We start from the raw sequence: 17,786 nt of genomic DNA, 5'->3' as shown, positions 1-17,786 counted from the left end.
AGTAAAGTGCACTATTTAGAAAGCTCCCAGTATGGGAATGAATTTCAACTCTCCCTTGCAAACTTGCAACCTTTGCCCAAATCAAGGTAATAGACAGTCCGTGGAAAAAACTGAGTACGAAGTTCAAATGCATGCACACTCTTGCCCAGGACTCTTCAGACAAAACAAAACAACAGCAAAATGGAATATACCATGTGAGATTTGACTTTGCCATAAAAGAATCGTTGGCTATACTCACTCCTTCAGATGCGGTGCTGCGTTGTCACTATCCGTCCTGCTCCGTGTGCTGCAAATAAAACTTCTAAGCTCACCGCTTATTGTAGAATCCTCAATACTGTGCCGGTTCGGTGTGTTCCGCTGTTCACACTGTGAACGTCCGATGACGTGTACACAGCCAGCCACGTGATATGCGGTGTCCAATCAGAGTGTCCCTTGCCTTGTCATCAGGTAAATACGTGTAGACGTGATCAGGGCTCAAAGGGGCAGGCAAATCCAGAAAATCGGCCTGCTAAGAGAGAGGCTTCCGAGCCTAAAAACCCCAGATACTGGCGAAATGTAGAAATAATAGGAAGGAAATCCAGGGTCAAAATTGATGAGATAAAATCCAAACTTTATTGAAGTCCACATATGGATAAAAACCATGGGGGTCAAAAACGAACAACACTAGCTATGATTACGGTATCACACCGAAACATGTCAGCTGGAAGCAACAGGTGCTGAGTGTTGTTCGTTTTTGACCCCCATGGTTTTTATCCATATGTGGACTTCAATAAAGTTTGGATTTTATCTCATCAATTTTGACCCTGGATTTCCTTCCTATTATTTATATATATATATATATATATATATATATATATATATATATATATATATACACTCACACACATACTGTACTGTCATGTCATGCCTCCTACAAACTATACGTGACATATTGACATTCATTCACAAACAATCATAATGATTGTCTGTGAATGAATGTCAATATGTCATGGTTGTAAATGATGCCTGCCTGTCTGCCTGATGAGCCTGTCACATACCTCCCAATATTTCAAAATTTGAAAGAGGGACACCCAGCACTGGGAAAAGTCCACCCTCCCCGCAAACTGGGAAAAGTGTTATCTGTGGAGCACAAGATTATATGTGGAGCATGGTATGCTGTTCTGGAGGAGGAGCAAAGCTGCGCCAGCATGCATGGGGGATTGAAGTGTCGTGTGGTGCTGCGTGTAGAGCCGGCACTAGGCACGTATTGTGGGGGCCCTTTCAAGTGTGAACACGGGTTGGGGAGGCGAGCTGCCGCTGCAGTTATCCTCAGTCATCATCTCACTCAAAATAAAAAAACAGCCCAGATTAAAAAAACAAGCAAAATTTTTAAAATATGTCACACTGTTGTCAGTCTGCCGCGGCACACCTGAGGATCTTTCACGGCACACTAGTGTGCCACGGTACACTGGTTGAAAAACACTGCATTAGACAAGTAGAAGCAGACACACACTCTGTGCAGGTAGTGGTGGTGTTGGTGGTAGGGGTTCTGCTGCATGACACATTTGCTGCAGTTTATTAACACCATTATTGTCAGAATCACAGTCAAACCAATTATCTGAAACACACAGGCAAATACAGGTTTAAATCACTGCTGTTGCATAAGAAACTCACAGCAGTGATTTATCTTCTTGGTTGCCCAGAACAAACCTTAGCTCTTATCTATGGGCTATGTCATTGTGCTGGAGTTAAAGGGAGGGAGGGCAGGAGGCAGGGAGTTCTGAGCGCCTATCCACACCTCAGCTGATCAGAACTGAAGTGCATGGCAGAGCAGAATCATATGGAATTTGGTGATGGGGGAAGTGCTGAATGGTGACACCATCACGTTGTATGCGGTGGAAGTCAGCGTGGAGTAGAGTTAGGGAAGGGTGTGGTTGCAGAAGCACCACGCTAAAGCATAGAGGCGAAAAACCTTCTCTAGCAAACACGGCTGAAGTACAAACAAGCCCAGGCATAGTGGGGGCATAGTGTAGGCTGAGCTCGCACGCTACAACGGAGGCGGATTGGTGACCCCTTTCTTTTACCACAGCATGGCAGGAGATGTAGGTCCTTTCCTTGTTTAGGTACCAGTCTACTGAATCTGCATTACCTTCTATACCCTTCAAGTCATGGTAATTACATATCAATATTTAAATGTTGCGGTGGAGACCTGCCCCCCTAAGAAGAGGTACAAAACTAAAAATTCTGCTTAAAACCTCATATAAAAGCCCTTTTTCTCTTTACCATAGTGGCTTATGAGTGAAACCCTGTGTTTATTGAACAATTTGATAAGGTGTCAAAATGTGATATGGTGTTATGAATAAATTAATCACAGACCAAAGAAGCAAGTGACAAATGGAAATAAAGAAATACACATCTACACATCTAAAAAGCAATATCTAGTTGCCTATAAAATAACTGAGGAGTGATTGGAGAGAAGTTTGTGTGAAAGTTTGGAATAACTCTGAAGAAAAGGAAAATATATAATTAGCAGAGTTTTTTTCCCTTTTTTTTCTGTGCTGGGGAAGGGTATTAAAAAAGATAAACCAAGTTTTAAGTTCTAAATAGCTCTGAACAACCACTATTGAACATTAATCACAATGATTGTCTTACAATAAATGGGCTGAGATTACAATTGGGCTTATTGTGGAAAGTATCTAAAACTGTAAACCAATGCTTAAAAACCAATTGTAAATAAATGGACAAATATATAAAAATACAAAAGATGTCACCTAAGATTAAACAGGGGGGGGGGGGGAAAGCTCTAAAAATGCAAGTTTAACAGGCGACTCAATACTTGAGGAAAAGGGAGAAGAATTGAATGAGGTTAATAGTATAGCTACACAAAAATGGAGGAAATTAATTTAAAACTCGCCACAATTATGGAAGATATCAGAAATCAAAATAGCAGGATTAATGTAGCAGAGCAAAGAATTTCTGACTGTGAAGACAGGCAAAATGCCTTGGAACCTAAAATTGAAATGATCTTGAAACAAAATCAAAGATTAACTGCCAAACTAGAGGAATTAGAAGACAGAAGCAGACGAAATAAACTTAGGATAATAGGTCTGCCAGAAGAAAAGAGCACAGAAAATCTGGTGCAGTTTGCAGAAGAGATACTGCCTATGCTGTTGAAGCTGGAAAGTTCAACTGTTAAGTTCACTGTAGAAAGAGCCCATAGAACTGGGAGAGTACAAGATACTTTGGAGTCAAGATTGGATCAAAGATTAAACAGGCCAAGACCGGTGGTGGTGAAGTTCCTGAACTACCAGGCTAAAATGGAGCTAATTAGAGCCTACAGAAGAATAAAGGATCTAACGTATATAAAGAAGGGAAATTACTTATTTTTCAAGATTTTTCGCATAAGACAGCAACAAAAAGAAGAGCATTTTCTAATATCTGCTCTCAACTGGTGAAAGAAGGGACCTTTTTCTCACTACTATACCCTGCTAGGTTAAGGGTGCAAGTTGGTGGAGATTTTATTTTTATTTGATACTCCAGAACAAGCTCAACTTTTTTTTAAGAGCAATGTTATGTAAAATAAGGGTATGACCTCTCTCCTAGGGCTGGTATATATATTTTTTTTATTTTTTTTGTGTGCACTCAATATACACATGTGAATGCACATGAATTATTTTATGATTCATTGTATTACTGGTACTATTTGGTGTGTATTGTATTAGTAACACAAGGAAGGAATTAAGTTAAGCACATTAGTATTAGGGTAGATGTTGGGAACGCATAATTTGAACGAATTACTGAAAAAGATGTATGTAAATAGGATTAGGAAAAACAAAATATAGTGCACAAATTATTTCACTTTATGATTTTATAAAAAAATAAAAAAAAATATTTTTTTACACAGCAGTAAATGCACATGTACTATTTTTTATAATGATTTATTGTAGTATTAGTATTATTTTATGAGTAATGCATTAGTGACACAAGGAAGGATTTAAGTTAAGCACATTAATAAAGTATTAGGGAAGGTGTTGGGAACACATAATATGAACGAACTAGTGAAAAAGATGTATGCAAATAGGATTAGTAAAACAAAATATTGTGCACAAAATATTTCACACTATGAATATCCTATATTTCTATTTTTTTCTTTTTTTCTTTCTGTTTTTTTTTTCTTTTTGTTTTTTTTTTATAGTGAATTTACTTAACACTTTCTATAAAGGTTATTATATAATTGGTATATTTGGTATCAGAGATATAATGAAGGATCTAAGTTAGGCATAATAATACTGCTGAAAATGAGATGTATGAAACCATGCTTAATGAGGATCTCAGATTCAGTTTATGTTGGGTAAAAATTCAGTTTGAGTAAATACTTACACCTAGATTACCAGTTTTGCGTTAGAGGCTGTGCGGTGCTAACAAGCAGTTTATGCTCCCTGTTCACTTACAGACAGTGCTGGTATTACAAGTTTTTACAAATCAGACAAGAAGTGAGCGTTGAGCAAAATTTTTACCGCACTCCAATACCAGCGCTGCTTACGTTAGTGGTGAGCTGGTGTAACATGCTCGTGCACTATATCCCCATAGGAATCAACGGGGAGAGACGTCTGAAAAAAAGTCTAACACCTGCAAAAAAGCAGCGTAAAGCTCCTTAATGCAGCCCCATTGATTCCTATGGGGAAATACATTTTATGTCTACACCTAACACCCTAACATGAACCCCGAGTCTAAACACCCCTAATCTTACACTTATTAACCCCTAATCTGCCGCCTCTGACATCACCGACACCTACATTATGATTATTAACCCCTAATCTGCAGCTCCGGACACCGCCACCACCTACATTATACTTATGAACCTCTAATCTGCTGCCCCCAACATCGCTGAACCCTACAATATATTTATTAACCCCTACTCTGCTGCACTCAATGTCGTTGCCACTATAATAAACATATTAACCCCTAAACCGCCGCACTCCCGCCTTGCAAACATTAGTTAAATATTATTAACCCCTAATCTGTCGGCCCTAACATCGCCGCCACCTACCTACATTTATTAACCCCTAATCTGCCGCCCCCAACGTCACCGCCACTATACTAAATGTATTAACCCCTAAACCTAAGTCTAACTCTAACCCCCCCCCCTAACTTAAATATAATTAAAAGAAATCTAAATAAAAAATCCTATCATTAACTAAATAATTCCTATTTAAAACTAAATACTTATCTATAAAATAAACCCTAAGATAGCTACAATATAACTAATAGTTACATTGTAGCTAGCTTAGGATTTATTTTTATTTTACAGGCAAGTTTGTATTTATTTTAACTAGGTAGAATAGTTATTAAATAGTTATTAACTATTTAATAACTACCTAGCTAAAATAAATACAAAGTTACCTGTAAAATAAAATCTAACCTAAGTTACAATTACACCTAACACTACACTATAATTAAATTATTTCCCTAAATTAAATACAATTAAATAAAATTATCTAAAGTACAAAAAACCCCCCACTAATTTACAGAAAATAATAAACAAATTACAAGATTTTTAAACTAATTACACTTAATCTAATCCCCCTAACAAAATAAAAAAGCCCCCCAAAATAAAAAAGCCCTACCCTACACTAAATTACAAATAGCCCTTAAAAGGGCCTTTTGTGGGGCATTGCCCCAAAGTAATCAACTCTTTTACCTGTAAAAAAAATTATAAATCGGAATTAAGGTAGAAAAAATCCTATTGGCTGATGCAATCAGCCAATAGGATTGAGCTTGCATTCTACCTTAATTTCTACCTTAATTCCGATTGGCTGATAGAATTCTATCAGCCAATTGGAATTGAAGGGATGCCATCTTGGATGACATCATTTAAAGGAACCTTCATTCAGTCTTAGCCGTCGGATGAAGAGGATGCTCCGCGTCGGATGTCTTGAAGATGGACCCACCAGCGCCGGATGGATGAAGATAGAAGATGCCATCTGGATGAAGACTTCTGCCCGTCTGGAGGACCACTTCTCCCGGGTTGGATGAAGACTTTTCCCGGCTTCCTTGAGGACTTCGGTCCGGTTGGATGAAGACTTCTCCCGGTAAGGTGATCTTCAAGGGGTTAGTGTTAGGTTTTTTAAGGGGGTATTGGGTGGGTTTTAGAGTAGGGTTGGTTGTGTGGGTGGTGGGTTTTAATGTTGGGGAGGGATTTTTAAAAAATTTTACAGGTAAAAAAGCTGATTACTTTGGGGCAATGCCCCGCAAAAGGCCCTTTTAAGGGCTATTTGTAATTTAGTGTAGGGTAGGGCTTTTTTTATTTTGGGGGGGGCTTTTTTATTTTGCTAGGGGGATTAGATTAGGTGTAATTAGTTTAAAAATCTTGTAATTTGTTTATCATTTTCTGTAATTTAGTGGGGGGGGGTTGTACTTTAGATAATTTTATTTAATTGTATTTAATTTAGGGAAATAATTTAATTATAGTGTAGTGTTAGGTGTAATTGTAACCTAGGTTAGGTTTTATTTTACAGATAACTTTGTATTTATTTTAGCTAGGTAGTTATTAAATAGTTAATAGTTATAGTTAACGAAACGATTGTCTGGGGTTGTTGCTTCCCTTGTTCAGAGAGGAATTGCCTGGTATTTCGGCGCTGGACTGTTATTGGGCAGGGTCAGACTGATATGCTTCAGGATATTTTTTCTCTGTGAAGGGGCTTAGGGGCCTAGTTATCAAGCCGTCAACCTCAAATACGCTGCGTATTCCGCAGCGTATTTGTGGCGAGGCTGATACGCCTTAGTTATCAAAGGCTCGAGACCGTCAAAAGTAGAATTTTGTGACGTAAGCTTCGATCCGCCGGACTCAGTCCGACACAGATCGATTCTTACGTCACTCCAGATGTTCCGCACACAAGTGCGGCACATTCTCACTACTTTTGCTAGCTATCAAAAAACTAGCAGGTACGCTCGGCACTTTTACGGCCCAGCGTACCTGGTTTTCAAAGCGCCAGCCTGGAGGCGGCGGATCCCATAGGAATCAATGGGAGTCTGACCATAGCGAAAGTACAAGTTCGCTGCTGACAGACATCCCATTGATTTCTATGGGAGCTGTCTACACCTAACACCCTAACATGTACCCCGAGTCTAAACACCACTAATCTGACCCCCCCTACACCGCCGCAACTAAATAAAGTTATTACCCCCTAAACCGCCACTCCCGGAGCCCACCGCAAGCTACTCTATACATATTAACCCCTAAACCGCCGCTCCCGGAGCCCACCGCAACTATAATAAATGTATTAACCCCTAAACCGCCGCTCCCTGAACCCGCCGCAACCTATATTAAATGTATTAACCCCTATCCTGCCCCCCCTACACCGTCGCCACCTATAATACATTTATTAACCCCTAATCTGCCCCCCCTACACCGTCGCCACCTATAATAAATTTATTAACCCCTAAACCTAACCCTAACCCTAACGCCCCCTAACTTAAATATTAATTAAATAAATCTAAATAAATTAACTCTTATTAACTAAATGAATCCTATTTAAAACTAAATACTTACCTTTAAAATAAACCCTAATATAGCTACAATATAAATAATAATTATATTCTAGCTATCTTAGGATTTATTTTTATTTTACAGGTACCTTTCAATTTATTTTAACCATGTACAATAGCTATTAAATAGTTATTAACTATTTAATAGCTTACCTAGCTAAAATAAAGAGAAATGTACCTGTGAAATAAATCCTAACCTAAGTTACAATTACACCTAACACTACACTATACTTTAATAAATTATTCCTATTTAAAAATAAATACTTACCTGTAAAATAAACCCTAAGATAGCTACAATGTAATTAATAATTATATTATAGCTATCTTAGGATTTATATTTATTTTACAGGTAACTTTGTATTTATTTTAGCTAGTTAGAATAGTTATTAAATAGTTATTAACTATTTAATAACTACCTAGCTAAAAGAAATACAAAATTACCGGTAAAATAAATCCTAACTTAAGTTACAATTAAACCTAATACTACACTATCATTAAATTAACTAAATAAACTACCTACAAATAACTACAATGAAATACAATTACATAAACTAACTAAAGTACAAAAAATAAAAAAAGCTAAGTTACAAAAAATAAAAAATTAAGTTACAAACATGTTAAAAATATTACAACAATTTTAAGCTACTTACACCTAATCTAAGCCCCCTAATAAAATAACAAACCCCCCCAAAATAAAAAAAATCCCTACCCTATTCTAAATTACATAAATTTCAAATCAGATTCAAGTTCAATCCGATTGGCTGATCCAATCAGCCAATCAGATTGAGCTCGCATTCTATTGGCTGATCGGAACAGCCAATAGAATGCGAGCTCAATCTGATTGGCTGATTCCATCAGCCAATCAGATTTTCCTACCTTAATTCCGATTGGCTGATAGAATCCTATCAGCCAATCGGAATTGAGGGGACGCCATCTTGGATGACGTCCCTTAAAGGAGCCGTCATTCGTCGTAGTCCGTCGGTGAAGAAGGTGGTTCCGCGTCGGCCGAAGGAAGATTCAAGACCCGGCTTGGAAGATGACTTCGCCCGGATAGAAGACCTCTTCAGCGCCTCTTTGAAGATGACATCGGCCGGATCAAAGACTTCTTCAGCGCCGCCTGGATGATGACTTCATCGGATGGAAGATTTCTTCAGCGCCGCTTGGAGGATTAACTTCTTCCGCTCCGGATGTCCTCTTCAGTTCCATCGGTGGCTCGGCTGAGTGAAGACGACTCAAGGTAGGATGATCTTCAGGGGATTAGTGTTAGGTTTTTGTAAGGGGGGTTTGGGTTAGATTAGGGGTATGTGGGTGGTGGGTTTTAATGTTGGGGGGGGTTGTATTTTTATTTTACAGGCAAAAGAGCTGAACTTTTTGGGGCATGCCCCCACAAATGGCCCTTTTAAGGGCTGGTAAGGTAAAAGAGCTTTGAAATTTATGTAATTTAGAATAGGGTAGGGATTTTTTTTATTTTGGGGGGGTTTGTTATTTTATTAGGGGGCTTAGATTAGGTGTAAGTAGCTTAAAATTGTTGTAATATTTTTAACATGTTTGTAACTTAATCTTTTATTTTTTGTAACTTAGCTTTTTTTATTTTTTGTACTTTAGTTAGTTTATGTAATTGTATTTCATTGTAGTTCTTTGTAGGTAGTTTATTTAGTTAATTTAATGATAGTGTAGTATTAGGTTTAATTGTAACTTAAGTTAGGATTTATTTTACAGGTAATTTTATATTTCTTTTAGCTAGGTAGTTATTAAATAGTTAATAACTATTTAATAACTATTCTAACTAGCTAAAATAAATACAAAGTTACCTGTAAAATAAATATAAATCCTAAGATAGCTAGAATATAATTATTAATTATATTGTAGCTATCTTAGGGTTTATTTTACAGGTAAGTATTTAGTTTAAATAGGAATAATTTATTAAAGTATAGTGTAGTGTTAGGTGTAATTGTAACTTAGGTTAGGATTTATTTCACAGGTACATTTCTCTTTATTTTAGCTAGGTAAGCTATTAAATAGTTAATAACTATTTAATAGTTATTGTACATGGTTAAAATAAATTGAAAGGTACCTGTAAAATAAAAATAAATCCTAAGATAGCTAGAATATAATTATTATTTATATTGTAGCTATATTAGGGTTTATTTTAAAGGTAAGTATTTAGTTTTAAATAGGATTCATTTAGTTAATAAGAGTTAATTTATTTAGATTTATTTAATTAATATTTAAGTTAGGGGGGCGTTATGGTTAGGGTTAGACTTAGGTTTAGGGGTTAATCATTTTATTACAGTGGCGGCGGCGTAGTGGGGGGCAGGATAGGGGTTAATAAATTTATTATAGGTTGCGGCGGGTTCATGGAGCGGCGGTTTAGGGGTTAAACTATTTATTTAGTTGCGGAGAGGTGCGGGATCAGCAGGATAGGGGTTAATAATTTTATAATAGAGGGCGACGGTATAGGGGGGGCAGGATAGGGGTTACTAGGTATAATGTAGGTGGCAGCGGTGTCCGGGAGCGGCGGTTTAGGGGTTAATACATTTATCAGAGTTGCGGCAGGGTCTAGGAGCGGCGGTTTAGGGGTTAGTAACTTTATTGAGTTGCGGGGGGCTCCGGGGGCGCCGGTATAGGGGGTAGAACAGTGCAGTTTAGTGTGAGTGCTTAGTGACAGGCTAGCAATAAAGCTGGGAAAAAGCCGAAGGGCAGCGAGATCGGATGAGTGATAACTGTCACAGTCCGCTGCTCATCGCCCCGCGGCTTTTTGACAGCTTTATTTGATAACTTAGGCGTATTTTTTCAGGTCCGCGGCGGCGAAGGTAGGCGAGCTTAGGCGGACGTATTGGGCCGGCGAAGCCAGAAAAGTAGACGGCTTGATAACTAGCCCCCTTAGTGTGCAAAAAGAACTGGCACCCTGAGGAATTCAATGAAAATGAACATGCATGGAAGTTATTCCAGCTTCTGTTCTATCTCATGGAGTGCTGTTTCTCTCTCTTTTGATTTTTATGCAAATTACTCTTGGGTCACCCTAAGAGTAATGGGGAAACCAGACCTGGCCTCCATGCACACTTGCCCTTAGAGAGATACAACTGCACCTCACTGACGAGGCCCATAGGAGGCTGAAACGATCGTCTGGGGTTGTTGCTTCCCTTGTTCAGAGAGGAATTGCCTGGTATTTCGGCGCTGGACTGTTATTGGCCAGGGTCAGACTGATATGCTTCAGGATATTGTTTCTCTGTGAAGGGGCTAAGTGTGCAAAAAGAACTGGCACCCTGAGGAATTCAATCTCATGGAGTGCTGTTCTCTCTCTTTCGATTAAATAGTTAATAACTATTTAATAACTATTCTACCTAGTTAAAATAAATACAAACTTGCCTGTAAAATAAAAATAAATCCTAAGCTAGTTACAATGTAACTATTAGTTATATTGTAGCTAGCTTAGGGCTTATTTTATAGGTAAGTATTTAGTTTTAAATAGGAATTATTTAGTTAATGATAGGAATTTTTATTTAGATTTATTGTAATTATATTTAAGTTAGGGGGTGTTAGGGTTAGACTTAGATTTAGGGGTTAATAACTTTAGTATAGTGGCGGCGACGTTAGGGATGGCAGATTAGGGGTTAATAATATTTAACTAATGTTTGCAAGGCGGGAGTGCGGCGGTTTAGGGGTTAATATGTTTATTATAGTGGCGGCGATGTCTGGTTCGGCAGATTAGGGGGTTAAAAGATTTATTTTAGTGTTTGCGATGCAGGAGGGCCTCAGTTTAGGGGTTAATAGGTAGTTTATGGGTGTTAGTGTACTTTTTAGCACTTTAGTTAAGAGTTTTATGCTATGGCGTTGTAGTGTAAAACTCTTAACTACTGACTTTAAAATGCAGTACCAGTCTTGACAGGAGAGGGTGTACCGCTCACTTTTTGGCAGACTCGTAATACCAGCGCTATGCAAGTCCAATTGAAAAAAGAGGATACGCAATTTACGTAAGTGGATTTGCGGTATTTCCAAGTCTGGCCAAAAAAGTGAGCGGTACACCTGTACCTGCAAAACTCGTAATACCAGCGGGTGTTAAAAAGCAGCGTTAGGACCTCTTAACGCTGCTTTTTAAACCTAACGCACAACTCGTAATCTAGCCGTTTTTCCTCTCTCTTTCTCCCCCCTCTTATCTCTCCTTCTCCTCCATTCCCTCTGTTTTTACTATCATATATTCTTATGTTGTTTATAAGTCTTCTGTAATTGACTCAAAGATAGCTAAAAATGGTTACATTTATTTCCTAGAACGTCAGAGGGATCCATTCCCCGATTAAGCGTAAGGCAATTCTCAACTCTTTGAGTAAGAAGAAAGCAGACATTATAGGGTTACAAGAAACCCACCTCTCTGAAGCAGAACATTTAAAAATTAAGTCAAATTGGGTGGGGGAAGTTATCAGTGCCTCATATTATAAAGCAGCCAGAGGGGTAGCATTTATAATAAATAAAAAGTTAGACTACGAAATAAAAAAGAAAATAATCGACAAGGAAGGGAGGTACGTTTTCATTTTTATAACTATAAATAAGGTTGAATATATAATTGGGAACATATATGGGCCTAATAATACTGAATGGAAATTTTGGAACAAGATATACAAGATTCTAGATCAAGGGATAGATAAAAAACTGATAATAATGGGAGACTTTAATTTAACCCCTTACTCTTTATTGGATGGAAAAAAGATTTAAAATAATCAGATATATAGAATAAGGAAATCCCAATTGCAATATGAGAAAAGGATATTTCAAAAATTTTCAGAGGACTACAAGGTTGTAGATATATGGAGGCTTCTTAATCCTAATAGCCTTGAATTCACATGTATTTCTAAAGCTCATAATACTTTATCAAGGCTAGATCTTTTTTTGATCTCTAATTCATTAATTTCAAAAACTGGTGAAGTAAATATACAGGACTTTGATATATCAGATCATGCTCCAATAGTGTTGTCCCTTAAGGAATCAGTCAAAGTGAATTATAATTATTTTTTTATCCCCAATTATTTAACCAAGTCTCTCAAATTTGTAGAATTTATGAAATTTAGATGGAGGGAGTTTGAAAATAAAGCAATATTTTGGGAAGCAGCTAAAACAACTCTGAAAGCTGAGATAACATCTTATGCAATTAAATTAAAGAAAGCTGGGAATAAAGAGAATACTAACGACTAGATTACGAGTCTTGCGTTAGGGTTAAAAAGCAGCGTTGAGAGGTCCCAACGCTGCTTTTTAACGCCCGCTGGTATTACGAGTCTGGCAGGTACAGGTGTACCGCTCACTTTTTCTCTGCGACTCGAGCATACCGCAAATCCCCTTACGTCAATTGCGTATCCTATCTTTTTAATGGGATTTGCCTAACGCCGGTATTACGAGTCTTGGAGAAAGTGAGCGTTAGACCCTCTCCTGTCAAGACTGATACCTGATACATTTAAAAGTAAGTAGTTAAGAGTTTTATAGGCTAACGCCGTAACATAAAACTCTTAACTAAAGTGCTAAAAAGTACACTAACACCCATAAACTAGCTATTAACCCCTAAACCGAGCCCCCCCCCCATCGCAAACAGTTAACTAAAGTTTTTAACCCTAATCTGCCGACCGGACATCGCCACCACTTTAATAAATATATTAACCCCTAAACCGCCGCACTCCCGTCTCGCAAACACTAGTTAAATTTTATTAACCCCTAATCTGCCGCCCCAACGTCGCCACCACTATATTAAAGTTATTAACCCCTAAACCTAAGTCTAACCCTTACCCTAACACCCACCCTAACTTAAATATAATTTAAATAAAACGAAATAAAATTACTACAATTAAATAAATAATTCCTATTTAAAACTAAATACTTACCTATAAAATAAACCCTAAGCTAGCTACAATATAACTAATAGTTACATTGTAGCTAGCTTAGGGTTTATTTTTATTTTACAGGCAACTTTGTATTTATTTTAACTAGGTACAATAGTTATTAAATAGTTATTAACTATTTAATAACTTTCTATTTAAAATAAATACAAATATACCTGTAAAATAAATCCTAACCTAAGTTACAATTACACCTAACACTACACTATAATTAAATAAATTACCTAAACTAACTACAATTAATTACAATTAAATTAAATAAACTAAAGTATGAAAACCCCCCACTAAATTACAGAAAATAATAAAATAATTACAAGAATTTTTAAATAATTACACCTAATCTAATCCCCCTAATAAAATAAAAAAGCCCCCCAAAATAATAAAAATTCCTACCCTATACTAAATTACAAATAGCCCTTAAAAGGGCCTTTTGCGGGGCATTTCCCCAAAGTAATCAGCTCTTTTACCTGTAAAAAAAAAATACAATACCCCCCCAACATTAAAACCCACCACCCACACACCCAGCCCTACTCTAAAACCCACCCAATCCCCCTTAATAAAACCTAACACTAACCCCTTGAAGATCACCCTACCTTGAGACGTCTTCACCCAGCCGGGCACAAGTGGTCCTTCAGAGGGGCAGAAGTCTTCATCCGATCCGGGCAGAAGAGGACCTCCTGATGGGCAGAAGTCTTCATCCAGGCGGCATCTTCTATCTTCATCCATCCGGAGCAGAGCGGGTCCATCTTCAAGCCAGCCGACGCGGAGCATCCACTTCTTCTAACGACTCCCGACGAATGAAGGTTCCTTTAAATGACGTCATCCAAGATGGCGTCCCTTGAATTCCGATTGGCTGATAGGATTCTATCAGCCAATCGGAATTAAGGTAGGAAAAATCCTATTGGCTGATCCAATCAGCCAAAAGAATTGAGCTTGCATTCTATTGGCTGATTGGAACAGCCAATAGAATGCGAGCTCAATAATATTGGCTGATTGGATCAGAAAATAGGATTGAACTTCAATTCTATTGGCTGATTGGATCAGCCAATAGGATTTTTCCTACCTTAATTCCGATTGGCTGATAGAATCCTATCAGCCAATCGGAATTCAAGGGACGCCATCTTGGATGACGTCATTTAAAGGAACCTTCATTCGTCAGGAGTCGTCGGAAGAAGAGGATACTCCGCGCCAGCTGGCTTGAAGATGGTCCCGCTCCGCTCCGGATGGGTGAAGATAGAAGATACCGCCTGGATGAAGACTTCTGCCCGTCTGGAGGTCCTCTTCTGCCCGGATCGGATGAAGGCTTCTGCCCCTCTGGAGGACCACTTCTGCCCGGCTGGGTGAAGACGTCTCAAGGTAGGGTGATCTTCAAGGGGTTAGTGTTAGGTTTTATTAAGGGGGGATTGGGTGGGTTTTAGAGTAGGGTTGGGTGTGTGGGTGGTGGGTTTTAATGTTGGGGGGTATTGTATTTTTTTTTTACAGGTAAAAGAGCTGATTACTCTTTTTTTTTTTTTTTTTTTTAAAGTAGTGCCTTTGTGTGTTCTTTTCTTTCCCTGTGTTCACAATTTTGATCGTAATACGATTTGTACTGTGGACTTTTTTTATATACAATAAATATTTATTTAAAAAAAAAAAAAAAAAAGAAGGAAATTGGTGATAGCTTGGCTGTGACCCTTTTTCACAAATATAGAAAAATATTTTAAAATGTGCCAGGTACCATTTTCAGATTTGTTTCAGACTATGAATAAAATTGTGAGATTATGTAATATTTTGCATTAGATTATGAAAAAAAAAAAGTTTTGGAGAACAAAAAAAAAATCAACTTGGTAGTAATCTGTTGATTTATCATAGCTGCTTATTGCCAATTTACCACCTCCTGTTTGTTTTACCATAAGTATGCATCATTCAAAGCAACTGCTTATTTTTTGCCTTTTAGCATTTACATCTAAAATGACATATATTCTGCAGAAAACATGCTTACAAATATTTGATGGAATTTGTTGGTTTTAAAACCCTATTTAAAGGTTGATACAAATATAAAGAGTGGGTGTCTCATTTTGCATTTAAGCCGTACAAAACATATAGATTTTATTTCACAGTTGGGTACATTGTTTTTAGGCACAATATGCACATTATTGCTATCTGAGATCCGATCTTCTTTTATTTAGTGCTGCTCCAGGTTAGTAAAGGGGGAGGGGAGGCTTTAGTGTCTATTCCCTGGGGGCTGAGTGGAAGGTCACTGGCTAATAGCAATGCAGCCCATAGCTGCCAGGGGCACAGCTTCTGTAACAGATTGCTGGCTTCAGCTGCCTCATACAAATTCATTTCACTAAACTCCAGCCTCCAACCCAAGACAAGAGGCAACTGCAAACAATACAGAAAAATGTGACATGTGACACATAGAGGAGGAGGCAACTCCTCCCACCAACATGAAGTAATAGTGTTAATGTCACCTCTCTGACTTTCCAATTTCCTGCCCTGCATTATTCTGTCATTACAGTGCCTTATCTCACCATCAAATTAAGCTCCAACTCATTAGTTGTCTCAGATCCTGCCTGAACCTTTTATCCTAAACATGTCACTGTTTCTTTTTTTATAGGAGCTTTGAAGCAAATAAGACATTGAGCTCATTTTGCTTGAGGTAAAAAATATAGCCATTGATTTAAGTTATTCTAATTAAAATCTGGACATACTGTCTTTGGTAACTATTTGCTATATTTTGTTTCTTGCATTTTTAAAACATTCAAATTATATTGGATACAAAAAACAGAATCACACAGGTTCAGTCATTTTAGCCTGAGTCACACAAAGCATGTTACTAATCACATATTTTTGTGAAGATCTAAAGCTCACAAATATCGGCCTGGTATTTGCATCCTTTGTAGTTAAAGGGACAGTTTACTCAAAAATGTTCTCCCCTTTAATTTGTTCCCAATGATACACTTTACCTGCTGGGGTGTATTAAATTGCTTACAAGTATTTCCATTACCCCTATATTGGCATTCGTTTATTTAGCCTGTGGTATCTCCACCTATTCTTAAAGTTTTAGGTCTTAAGACCAAGCTGTGTTAACACAGCCAGTAGAAGAAATTTCACTCTCAGTGGGGTATAAAAGAGATAAGGTAATACATTGTTAATTTTCCATTGTTCTCTCCAAGTATTGGTGATAGGTTTATGGACCGATATAAGATAAAGAAGCGTGTATATTTACACAGTATGATAAAGTAATAAGATCTTATTATACCTCCAAGCTCAACCCATTTTATTAGGTTGTGGCTTCAAAACACAAAATCAACTAATTAATTTACACAAATAAACCTTAAAAAGCAAATATCATACATTTTATACTCTGCAGCTGGTAAAAAAAAGTAGTTGGAAAAACATTAAGGGAAAAACTATTTTATAGTATAAGGTCCCTTTAAGAACATTTTGCCATTTATAGGATGTAAAGACAGCTGCTGATGCTACTGGCTTCTGCAAGGGTCACCCAAGAGATTTTATTTATGTCTGAGCCGCAAAAATAGATCCACTAGAGCAGTCATTTGTTATCTGACATACTGAGTCAGTGACATACACATTATACACATTATACACTATTTTGCCTACAGTTATTACTGACCTAGAAGAAACAATTGTGTAATCTTTCCAATATCTTGACAAAATAAGATAACATTTTCAGGCATTATATGAATATCAGCCTGTACACTTTTTTTTTTATATGGAGGGCCAGTTACTATCGGCAGGATTGGACACGGGCCACTTTACATGTTAAAGATAATGCCACAAAATAACATTAGACTATAATAACATTTTTAGTTATAAATTAATACATTTACTATTTATTAATATAATTTAGGTGAATACTGTATACTATTCAAGTTTACAAAATTTGTGCAATTACACGTTTAATTACCTAATAAAAAATTGTGAAACTGATATGTCTGTTTTATGTTCAGTGGTGCTGAGAGCCATACAAAAAAAAAAAATAATAATAACAACAATAACTGTGCACCTCAGGACTGCCCTATGCGCCATACACTGAGTATTTGTGCCTATAAGCCACTAAGCAAGTAGGAAGTATTAATCAGCAAATTAGCATTAAGTAGCTGTCAGCCAATGAGAATTAGTGGGAAGTACATGATGATGTAGCTGTTTTAGTTTAATCATAAATTTAAATTGCTTTTACTTCAAATTTTTAGAGTAAGCTGCTCTTATGTTTTGATTGATTATTGATTATATCATTTTTGCGTAAACTATTGAGTGCAATGTCCCCTTAAATGTAAGCAAATATATATTAGTTCCATATAAGCAAATTTCAAGTTAACAACTCACAAGGATGAAATGTGCCACAAACTTATATATACAACTACCCAAAAATAT

Source organism: Bombina bombina, chromosome 2 (genome assembly GCF_027579735.1).
Source record: "Bombina bombina isolate aBomBom1 chromosome 2, aBomBom1.pri, whole genome shotgun sequence".
NCBI classification, from domain to species: domain Eukaryota; kingdom Metazoa; phylum Chordata; class Amphibia; order Anura; family Bombinatoridae; genus Bombina; species Bombina bombina.
The sequence above is the reverse complement of the archived record's forward strand: the minus strand, read 5'-3'. Positions refer to the sequence as shown.